The sequence below is a fragment of the Pelophylax lessonae genome (genome assembly GCF_965119305.1).
Source record: "Pelophylax lessonae genome assembly, chromosome: 4".
NCBI lineage: Eukaryota > Metazoa > Chordata > Amphibia > Anura > Ranidae > Pelophylax > Pelophylax lessonae.
In genome coordinates, this window is record NC_138771.1 from 666,288,206 (window position 1) to 666,300,464 (window position 12,259).

The 12,259-nt window shown below is 42.6% G+C and overlaps 1 protein-coding gene across 1 annotated transcript in view; it reads right to left on the reverse strand.

Moving 5' to 3' along the window:
- The window catches only part of LOC309554214 (E3 ubiquitin-protein ligase TRIM39-like), a gene marked incomplete at its 5' end in the record, with an annotated part of 188,106 nt that overhangs the window by 112,137 nt on the left and 63,710 nt on the right, over positions 1-12,259 (reverse strand). The window lies entirely within an intron of this gene.

Genomic DNA, 12,259 nt, shown 5'->3' on the forward strand with positions numbered 1-12,259 from the left:
GATAATTGCCAAGCAGGATGTACAAAGTAGATTCCAGCACTGCAGGTCAGGGTCAGTGGGAGAGCTGTGATCATTACTTTTGGTCAGCAACAAGTGAATGCTGTGCCATTGGATTGTTTACAAAAAGTACAAAAATGTTTTCTTAAGCCATCTTACGTTCACTCCATATCTCCATAGATAAAATAAAAATTAAGGCATACACTGGTTTGACTACACTTTTGGACCCATTGTACTATTGGTGGCACTCCACCAGAGAAAATATATGGTCCTGGATGAAAACCTCCCTATTCCACCCAACAACACCATGACTCCATCTCCTCCTACGCTCTCATGAGACCTTTGGAATCGAACCAAACTACTCTACCATCACTACCTCCTTGACAGCTTGGTCTACATGTTTATCCCTCCCCTCCTTCTTACACCCTTTAATATATATTCCATTGCCAACAGATATCCTACACTCTTTGATCCCAAACCTCAACCTTCTTTCATGGAAGCTCTCTGGTATAAGCACCTTACTAGACCTCCGTATAAACCATAAATTGGCATCCTTCCGATACCTACAAACCAGGTATGTACTTCACCCTCACAATATATTCACATATTTAAGAATATGCAATTGTCTTAGCTCAACTAATATTCCTGTCGAAACAAACCTCCAATTACCTATATTTCAATACCTCAACAGCCAACCTTACCCAGGCAAAGGTATATCCTTTTTTTACTCCCACTTACTTTACATAGAGCTGACCCCCAAACCACCTTCTTTGTCTAAATAAGAATCTGATCTAGAAATATTAAATGCAGACCAAGAGTGGGAGAAAACATCCCATTACAGATATAAAGCCTCACACTGCTCCAACCACTGGGAACAGCACATAAAATGTATTCACAGATGGTACCTAACACCCATAAGACTTTCTACAATTTACCCAAATTACTCCCAACACTGCTGGATTGAATGTGGTGCCCATGGCTCCTTATACTCTATCATATGGTCAGGTAAATCCACCCATACCTTTTTGAATCACATCTTCACTTTGATCTCTGAACTTGTAGGCCACCAGGTCAATCCTTGCCCAGCTCTAGCCATACTCCTTGTTGGTATTGCTAAATTTCCCCCAACATATAAGACAATTATAATTCACCTACTACACGCAGTGAAACTCAACATGACCAGATTATGGAAAACTTGAACCCAACCCTCTGCCTCCCTGATGATTAGTGATGTTAATTATCAAAGTGAAATGGAGACGCTGTTCGCCCTCTTATCTATCTTACTTATCATACGTCAAATATTACGCTACTTGGTCTATATGGCTTCACAACCCCAACTGTACGGTTACTTTCTGATATTTGAATAAACCTAGGAGTGTGCATTTCCCTTACGTCTGGAAATCTTTGTGTCCCCCCTGTTTTTCACCTTCCTTTACCCCCCTCCCTATTTTACCCTATCCCCCCCCCTCCCCTGGGTTCACTTTATTGATATGCATCATAACGTAACTGGTGTACCATGATTCGTTTATAGCAGTCCTTTATATTTTTCTCTGTTACTAATGCTTCAATGAACCTAATTGTTGTTTTCTGTATTTGTTATTTGAAAAACTCAATAAAGATGATTTTGAAGTAAAGGTATAGCTATATTCAGGAGATTCTGCAAAAGAGTCTGGACATAAGCCCAGAAAGGTTTAATAATGGGACAATTCCAATGAATATGGTAGTGGGTACCTATGTCACTTTGACATCTCCAACATTGCTCCAAAGCTTCTGGAATGTGAGCATGCAAATTTATCAGGAGTCTTATACCAAAACAGATGAACCTTATAGGCAGTCTCTTGCTACACCACACAGAGTAGGGGATATTTAAGGGGTTGTCTGATATTAGGTGTTTTACAGTGGGATCCTCTTTTAAGATAGACCAATGTTTTTGAAGAATGTTCTTAATCTTCTGATGCTCATTTGTGAATCTCATAAATATGCGAGTATTTTCTTGTTCTTTTAGTTTCTTGGTGTCTTTCGTTTTGAATAGAATTTCATGTCTTTCTTTTTTCTTGACTCTGTTGTACGCTTTTCTTAGGGTGGTCTTAGTATACCCTATTTTTCCTAGTCTTACTGTAAGGAGGTTAGCTTCTTTTTGAAAATCTTCTTCACTTGTACAGTTTCTTTTCAGTCTTAAAAACTGGCTATATGGAATCGCCTTTTTAAGGGGAGTTGGGTGGAAACTTGATGCATGTAGAATCGTATTCCCTGCAGTTTCCTTCCTGTAAAGTGTTGTTTTTATTGAACCATCCTTGTCCTTGAGTATCCATGTATCTAGGAAGGAGGTTTTGGTTTTGTCATAATTCATCATAAAAAACATGTTGTAGTCATTGATGTTCATAGCTTTTAAGCAGTCTTTTATCAAATTTTCAGGTCCAGTCCAGATAATGAAGATATCATCTATGAATCGTTGCCATAGAATGATGTCATTCGCAAAGATGAGGTTTTCCTCTTTTGCCAGAAATTCTTGCTCCCATGCTCCTAGATAAATGTTAGCATATGATGGTGCACAACTAGTGCCCATAGCTACACCACACGTTTGTAGGTAGTATGAGCCGTTGAAAATAAAGAAGTTGTGATTGAGGATATACTCAAGCATCATTATGATAAACTCATTGAACTTTTTATTGTGTTCACTTTGTTGTCTCAATGTTTGTTTTATCACCTCTATGCCTTTAGTGTGCGGAATGTTATTATATAGTGACTCTACGTCAACTGTGATGAGGAAAGCTTCTTCTGGTATAATCAAACCGTCTAGAGTTTGGAGGAGATGCACTGTGTCTCTCGTATAAGATAACCCAAGCACCTATCAACACAATATATGTGTTCTCTTGATTTATGTATACTCAATGTCAAAATAAATCTATTGTTTTTATATAAACTGGTGTACATTATCACTTGCCCGTAAAGTCCCACCCCTTTAGCCTGAGGCACCATAATATCCCCTACTATATATATAGGGACGGAGGCAAACCTTTACTACCACAATCTCTCTAGAGATCAAACAAAACCCCACACCACACAGAGTGAAACTTTAAAGGTGGATTCCCATTTTTACCCCATTGTACAAGGGAGATAGGTTGCTGGAGAATACGAGACCATTTACTCATGTATGCGTGACTGGATTCAGTGAAGGGAGTAGCTTCGTGAACATAGGCATGTGCACGGGGTTTACCAGGTGTGCCTGGGCACACCCTAATTTCCAGGCACACCTGACACACCCAGAGCTTTTTTGCTGTCAAAAGGTGTGAGAAATTCTTTTTTGGCACTTCTGCTAATTGACACAATTGGCTGCAAGTGGGACCATTTGTCATGTGGATGTTTAACTCCATTTGAGCACTGCAGCTACTGGCCCTGGAGTAAACAGGCAGTCTGCTGCATTTTTCAGATGCAGATTCTATAGTTCCGGATACAGCAAACCTGACAGCTGAATATCACTCCACCGCCAGCTGTCAGAGATGCTGTAGCATGTGCACTACAGAGGCAGCTTTGGATAATTTTAGATGCTTACTCCACAGCCGTAGCTGCTGTGTTTAGAGGAGTTACCCTTATTGTTCAACAATGTGATTCTCATGGGGGGATTGTCAGCAGGGGGATATGGGCTGCTTTTTGGGAACTGTAGGGGTTAGAGCAAACCCTGATGGCTGGTGTGGGAAGAAGAATCAGTGGAATTACAAGGCAGAGATAGATGGCATGCGATATGCTGGGCTGGTAGAATGTGGTATAGATTACAACATGCGACATAGCATAGGGGAAATAAAGGAAAACAAGAGAAAATAAACCAAACAACAAAATATGCATGGAACTCTGTTTTTTTCCGCATGGGATCACTATAGAAAGCCAGCTTCCATAAACTGGCCCTCCAGGAGTTGAGATTGATGCCCGTAATAACTACCGTAGGTGTGACGGCGTGGCAGAATTGGGTTTGAGAAGAGAAGAGGTGTGAAACCAGCAAAAATGAGAGGCCCAATAATGAGGAAAAAGGTGAAGTATCGTGGGAAATAGAGCGTACCAAAGGCCTAAGAGCTTGTCAGGAACCATAGCCCAGTACATATACAGTGGGTAAGAAATTAAAGCATACTGTTTTACATATTGCAGATAACCAAACAGAGGAGAGTTTTACCCATTAGATAGAACAGCTAGGTACAAAGGGGGCCTGGAGGAGTCGGTGAGGTTTGGAATGGTTAGAAGGTCTGGAGAATCTGAGGCGCTTTGGGGAGTCCTTGCACGGGCTGCACTGGTCCAATGGGCGAGGCAACATAGATGTTTTGGTAAGTGGATTTGGTTGGTTTCCTGTTTGAATTGAGCGAAGGTACATCTCGGCCTCAGAAGGATCTTGAAAGGATAGCTGGTCTCCATTCGGGGCTTTGAGGCGGAGAGTGGCTGGGAACATTATGGTAAATTTAACTTGTTGGTGATAAAGTTCCGCACAGATGTGCTGGAAGGCCTTCCTCCTTTTTAGAGACTGCAAGGGAGTAGTCTGCAAAGATCAGTATCTTGATTCCATCTATGTGTAGGGATTTCATCTGTCTACATTTTTGAAGGATGGCGTAGTTTAAATATTTTGCGATGATGGGGCGGGGAGATGTACATTCAGCTGAGAAGGTTCCCATGATTCTGGTATGCCCACGAAGCGTAAATTGCTGCATCTAGACCTATTCTCTAGGTCCTTCAGCTTCTGTAATATAAACTGATTTGTTTTGTCTTGCATCTGTTCTGTGGCCTGAGCTTGATACAATTCATCCTCAATATTGGAGATGCGCTGCTCGGCTTCACTGAGCCTCATGGCATGTTCTCCCAGCTCCTTTTTTATTAGAAGCATTCCAGCCTGCCAAGCTTTCTCCACTGTGGCCTCTATGGTAGGAGAAAGGAGAGCAGCCGCTGCTTGGGCTATTCTCTCTGTGCTGCCCGAGTCATGCTGCAGAGGGAGGGAGGCGGGGTTGGCACTCAGCTCCATAGAAGGAGCCGCCGCCATGTCGGGTAGCGAGGCTGGGACTGCGGCATTTGAAGGAGCCTGGGCAGGCTGTGTGCGAGGGCCGCTTTTATCTAGGAACTGCTCCATCCTGCTACGGGGGCTGCCCCTGAGGTGTTAAGGCGGCGGGGATGTTCCGGGCTAGTGTTGTAGGCAGGTAAACAGGCCGAGTTGTGGGAGCTGATGTGGAGTACAGCTACTCCATACGGCACCGGAACCGGAAGTCCGGTAAATGTTTATTCATATTCATTTAAGTACCTGAGTTGTTCTGGTAGCAGCCCCTTGCAGTCCCTGTGCAACAGCACTAAGACTGGGAGAAAGAAAGGCAACACTGGGGTCCAAATAAATATGCTTAAAGGGTTTGTAACCCTAAACCATTGCCTTTCTGCCAGCCCCTCTCTTTTAACTACTTCAGCTCAGGAAGGATTTGCCCCCTTCATGACCAGGCCATTTTTTGCGATTCAGCACTGCGTTACTTTATCGAAAAATTGCGCAGTCGTGTGACACTGTACCCAAAAACAGTTAGTGTCCTTTTTTCCCACAAATAGAGCTTTTTTTGGGTGGTATGTGTTCACCTCTGCGGCTTTTAGATTTTGCGCTATAAACAAAAAAAGAGCGACAATTTTGAAAAAAACACAATCTTTTTTACTTTGTGCTATAAAACATTCCCAATAAAAAAATGTAAAATATCAAATTTTTGTTATCAGTTTAGGTCAATTTGTATTTTGCTACATATTTTTGGTATAAAAAATCCCCCAAAAAGGGTATTTTAATTGGTTTGCGCAAAAGTTAGAGCGTTTACACACTACGGGATAGATTTTTGAACTTTTTATTTATGTTATGTTTTTTACTAATAATGGCGGCGATCTGCGATTTTTAGTGGGACTGCAACATTGTGGCGGACAGATCGGACCCCTAACTGACATTTATGACACTTTTGGGGGGAACCAGTGACATTACTACAGTAATCAGTGCTAAATAATATGCACTGTTGCTGTATAAATGACACTGGCAGGGAAGGGGTTAATACTTGGGGTGATCAAAGGGGTTAATGTGTGCCTAAATATGCTTACTGACTGTGTGGGGGAAGGGCTCTGTGACAGGCACAGAGAGATCGGGGTTGTAGCTTAGCTGAAACTTCTGATCTCTCTCTGCCTGTGTGACAGAAGATCCGCCTGCTTTGTTTACATAAGCAGGTGGCTCTTCTGTCAGTTTCTCTGATGATCGCGGGAGGCCGGCGCCAGTCGCCACCACTCCTTCCGCTGCCCGACTCCCGCTCTGTCTAATCACAGTGGGAGAGCGGTCTTGGCAGCGCGCGTGCCACTGAGACCACGTGCACATATTCACATAGTACTACGTGAATATGTGCAGCCGAGCCGCCCTGCCACAGTATATCTGCGTGGGGTGGTCAGCAACAGGTTAAGCTCCCATCCTGCACTGTATACATATTTGTAAGAAATAATGCCTCTAAATACCATTTGGTGAAGTGTCCTAGGCCCAGGGATTTTTTTCAGCAGGAACGCGGGGGGAACACAGTTCTGGCACCTCCAGCACTGAATGTACAGTATGTAATGATATTGAGTGCTGGAGGCTCTATTATTGCAGACTGCTGGGGGATCTATTGTCACTGATGGGTATTTTGTTACGGTGGTTTCTATTGTTGCTGGAGGATCTGTTTTTCCAGGAAGCAAACTATTGTTGCGGTAGGGGTTCTGATTTTGTTGGGGATCTATTGTTGCAGAGGAGGTCTATAATTGCTGGATGCAGGGGATCTATTTTACTGTTTTACTGTTTCTCTTGCTATCATTATCAAATTCCACAGCACCACAAAATTATACTTGGCTATTTTTTCTCTAAAAGGGATGTTGCTTGGAGGTGGTTAGAGGGTGGAACCAAGGGACGGTGCTCAGAAGTGGGTAGTGGTTGGAGACAAGCCTCTAAAAGGGAGTACCTGCACCTAATGTCTGAGAAAAAAAGCACAGAGAAAACACACATTACCAGTCCCTGCGCAGATCCTGGAGATTGATTCTCAAGTTGGGGAATCTTGTAATATGGCCTGTGGTCAAACACATGAATGAAGCGTGGCAGCTCTCCTAACCCTCCATGGGATATGAGGCAAAGCAGCTGTACAAAAAATAAAGGAACAGAGCGCACACCGCCCTAGTGTAACACCATTTATTTGAAGTTAATAGAAGCCATAAAAACAGGTACTCACAAACAGATAGGAAGTCATGCATGGAAATAAATATCCCCCGATGATGTTTACAGGGCTCTCTCCTCCTAGCCTCGGCGGCTCAGCTGTTCGTCCTGCACTAGTCAGTGAGTATCGTACGGCTAAGCCAACCGCCTCGGATTACTCAAGGAGACTCGATGTGGTGAGCCTGCGCACGGTCCAGCCGCCGCCGCACACCCTCCAAGAGCCGGATGCTATAGCCGCTCAGAGAAACTGACAATGCGGTTAAGCAGAGGGAGACTCCCCGATCGGGACCCAGAGCATGACTTGCATGGGGTTGCTAAGGACAACGTTTCGGAGGCGTAGCCTCCTTCTTCAGATCTCAACACCCCAGAGATCCTTTGCCCTCATTTATATAACAATATAGCGGCTCCTCCCCTCACTATTTCTTAAAGGGACATGACAATAGAGAGCCTGTAATCAGGGGCAATAATATCCAAACATTCATATATATCCATGAATTGTACATATCTAATAAAAATGTATAAAAGTGAATAAGTTCATAATACAATAAAAACTTTAAAAAACTTAAAAAAAAAAAAAAAAAAATGTATACACACACATATACATACATATATATATATATATATATATATATATATATACATATATATACATACATATATATATACACAATATACATATATAAACCTACATGACACTGTGGAGACTAGACTAACAAAACAAGATAAACACCATATATGTGCGCATATGTATCTCAAAATATTTCCGTATACTGATACTGGGTGCGTATAAAGGAACACACATGCCAACATATATGTACACTGACATAGAAGACCATAAGAGATGAGGAAGATGTAAATATATGCTGACAACATGTAAAATATATAGACTGGTACATACATAAAAACAAAGTTTTAAATCAAAGTGCCAACCTCCAATTCCTCATTTAAGCCATCGGGGGACATAGAGTTAAGCGTAAATATCCAATACGTTTCGCGCATACATAGACGCGAAAACCTTTCACCTTCTGATAATGTCATAGGGATGGCTTCAATACCAAATAACTCTAACCCCTCAGTGCTGCCCCCATGTACTTGGCAAAAATGGGGGGGAACACTATGTTTGTCTTTCTTTTGTTCGATGAACCGGCGATGTTCACCAAATCTGGTTCTCATAGCCCTCACCGTTCTGCCCACGTAAAATAATCCACATGGGCTCTGAGAAAAAAAGCCCTGCCTAGGCTGGCCAAGTGACTCCTGGCCGCTCTGCTATTACTATCCAGGGCTACAGCAGGAGGAGCCGAGCTCTCCCTCTGACATCAGCCAGGAGTAATGTGACCATCAAGCTGGCTGCTTGGCTCCTCCCGCTGTAGCCCTGGATAGTAATAGCAGAGTGGCCGGGAGTCACGTGACCACCAAGCTGGCTGCTCGGCTCCTCCCGCTGTAGACCTGGATAGTAATAGCAAAGCGGCCGGGAGTCATGTGACCGGCCTGAAGACACTTCACAAAAAGGTATTTAGATTCATTGTTTCTTACAAACAAATATACAGTGCAGGATGGGAGCTTAACCACTTGCTGACCAGTCACGTTGACTGTACTGCGGCAAAGTGGCTCATTCCCGTCCAGCGACGTAGACCTACGTCGCTGGACTCCTCTTCTTGTGGGTGGCGCGCGCGCTGCCAGGGGCTCGCTCCCGCTGTATTCAGTCACAGCGGGAGTCAGGCCAGGGGAGGAGCGGCGGTGATCATCGCCGCTCTTCTCCGATCATAGGGGAATCGAGTCTGGAGATCCGCCCGTTTGTGTAAACAAAGCGGGCGGATCTCCTAAGTGACAGGCAGGGTCAGATTGCAGGGTTCAGCATAGCTGAACCTGCGATCTGTCCCTGTGTCACTCAGTCCCCTCCGCCCACACACGTTAGTAAGCACCAGGCATACATTAACCCCTCCCTCTGCAATAAAATTAACCCTTTCCCTGCCAGTGTCATTTTTACAGTAACAGTGCATATGTATAGCACTGATTACTGTAGTAATGTCACTGGTACCCCCAAAAGTGTCAAAAATGTCAGTCAAGGGTCCGATCTGTCCCGCAAAAAAAAAAATCGCAGAACGCCGCCATTAAGCGTTAAAAAAAAAACCCACCAAAAATGACAGAAATATTTCCCTTAGTTAGTAAACGCAATAACTTTTGCGCAAACCAATCAAAATACGCTTGTGATTTTTTTTTACCAAACATAGGTAGCAGAAAACAAATTGGCCAAAAATTTAAAAAAAATTTAGATTTTTTTAAATTGTTTTTTTTGGGGGGGGGGGGATTTCATATAAAAAAATGTGAAAAATATTGTTATTTTTTCAAAATTTACGCTCTTTTTTTGTTTATAGCGCAAAAATTAAAAATTGCACAGGTTATCAAATACTGCCAAAAGAAAGCTCTGTTTGTGGGAGAAAAAGGACCTAAATTTTGTTTGGGTACAGCGTTGCATGACCACGCAATTGTCAGGTAAAGTCACACAGTGCCGAATCGCAAAAAGTGGCCTGGACGTAAGAGAGCAAATCCTCTGGTGGTAAAGTGGTTAAAAGAGAGGGGCTGGCAGTGGCATTTTACTATTTTATTGTCAGCAGCGAGGGGGGCGGAGACAGAGATGCAAACACTGACAGGCATAGGGGGGGGGGGCAGAGAGGAGAGCTTTGGATGATGGAGACATTCAGGCGGACCACGGTAATCAGGGCTTATTAGCCATGATTATTGTGGTCATCACAGAGAGGGGGACACAGGAAGTGGCAGGATCAGTCAGGTTATTTACAGTTTTCAGAGGGACAGGTAAGACAGCACAAGCACTGTGCTGTTTAACCTGCTATAAGGAAACAGGATGTATTTTATTTATTTTTTTTAGAGTTTTTTTAGGGGACCAAACACTTTAATGCAATTGTTCTGACAAGAAACATCATGATGGTAGGAGAGAGTGGAATGAGCAGAAGAATGACCTCAAAAGCCTGCTGTTTCTTTTTCACTATGCAATCACCAAGCTTGGGTGGGGAAATCACACCACTGTAATCTCTAACTGTAAAAAAAAAGGTGGTGCCACCTTTCTGGCTGCGCTGTTTGATGGAGTTGTGTAAATCTCAAGACTGAATGGATAGAAATTAAAATCTTTTGGTGGGTAAAATAGCTCTCTCCTATTTATTCATTTCTTCTGTGTAATTAACTGTTTACCTGGAGTCTAGCTTTAAAAAAGTTCAATCTTTTTTTTTTTTCTAGTTCTATCTCTCAAGGAACAAAGTACTGTAGCACTAGGGCTGCGCATCTTCACTTACCTCACGATTCGATGCGATTACGATTATTAGGGTCGCGATTCGATACGATTCGATTCCACGATGCATCACGATGCATCACGGTTACTGACCAATGCCCATGCCCAGCCCACTGCCCAATGGTTTTCAAAACTTTATAAAAAAAAAAACAAACAATCAAGCAGTCACAAATAAAAGAATCCTTTTTATTTTCATTTGCTTCAAAGGACACTTTCCTGGACCCTCATGGCCTACAAGCCCTGCATACTTTAGTGCACTTGCACTGCAAACATATAGGAAGGTCTGAAAATGCAAACAGCATAGCAGAGACAGACAACAACACTAGTATTTTACTAGAAGTAACAGTAAAATTAGTAAAAAACTGTAGTAGTGCAGTTTACTGCTTCATAAAAGAAAATATTAATATAAGCCAGCAGGTCTACCACCATTTAAAGTACAACTAAAGGCAAAACTTTTTTGATTTTGGATAAAGTTTTGCCTATAGTTGTACTTAAAAGGCAAGCCAAGATAGAAGAAGCCAGCCAGCCAAGCTAATATTCTTGTGAAAATGGTCATCATAAATTCCCACAAAACATTATATATAAATCCTTTGATGTGAATATGCATTGCAATAAATTCCAGGTGTGCCATAACCTGTCCTCTACAAAACAGAGCACTTCCTGACTAGTAGCAAACATCAAGGGTGAACCTGGCAATAGTGCACTGCTGCATAACTTCCATGTTCACTGTGATGTTTGTTTCCCTCTGCAACTGCCAGTCCACTCAAGTGAGTTGATGGATTGGCTGCTAGAGGGGAGTTACAAATATAAGCTTTAAGCTTATCAATTCACTTATGTCACTTTTATGTCACTTACTTTACAGAAAACGTTACCTGTCCTGCAGACAGTCTCTGTCTCTACCACGATTAAACCCAACTGAACCCAAGCCAAAGCCACCATTAGAGGAAGGAAAACCCTTGACAGAGTAAATCACCAACTGAAGCTTAAACCTTGAGTAAATCTTCATGGGATCACAAAAAAACACACAACAGTCTGCATCAGAATCATGAGAACTGAAGAAAGGTTTGGCATTGGCACACTGGTACAACTCAAGGCATATAGGTTAGGTCAGGTTTGTGTGTATTTGTGATCCAGTAAAGATTTAATCAAGGTTTTATGCTTCAATGTATGATTGATTTAATCTTTCAAGGATGTCCTTTCCTGTACCGTGGCTGCCGGCTTGCCTTCAGTTGTCTAGATACACTTTTACCTTTAGTATTTGTTTGGTTGAGGGAACCCCCTACACTTGCTATTGCTACAGAGTACAACAGACACCAGCAGACAGACATGCGTTGCAATAAATTCCAGGTGTGTGCCATAACCTGTCCTCTACAAAACAGAGCACTTCCTGACTAGTAACAAACATCAAGGGTGAACCTGGCAATAGTGCACTGCTGCATAACTTCCATGTTCACTGTGATGTTTGTTTCCCCCTCCAACTGCCAGTCAACTCAAGTGAAGTGAGTTGATGGCTGCTAGAGGGGAGTTATACAAATATAAGCTTAAGCTTAAATATCAATTCACTTGTGTGAATGGACCAATTTTTAAAACAAGCAATTCTCCATCTCTCCAGTGCCAGAAAAGCTGTAAAAAATATAAAATGTTCCAGGTTCACTGCGATTGTGTTTGCCCCTGCCATTGCCAGTCAACTAAACACAGTGTGTGTGTGTGTGTCGTGACTCGTGACAACTCAAAAGCTTATACGC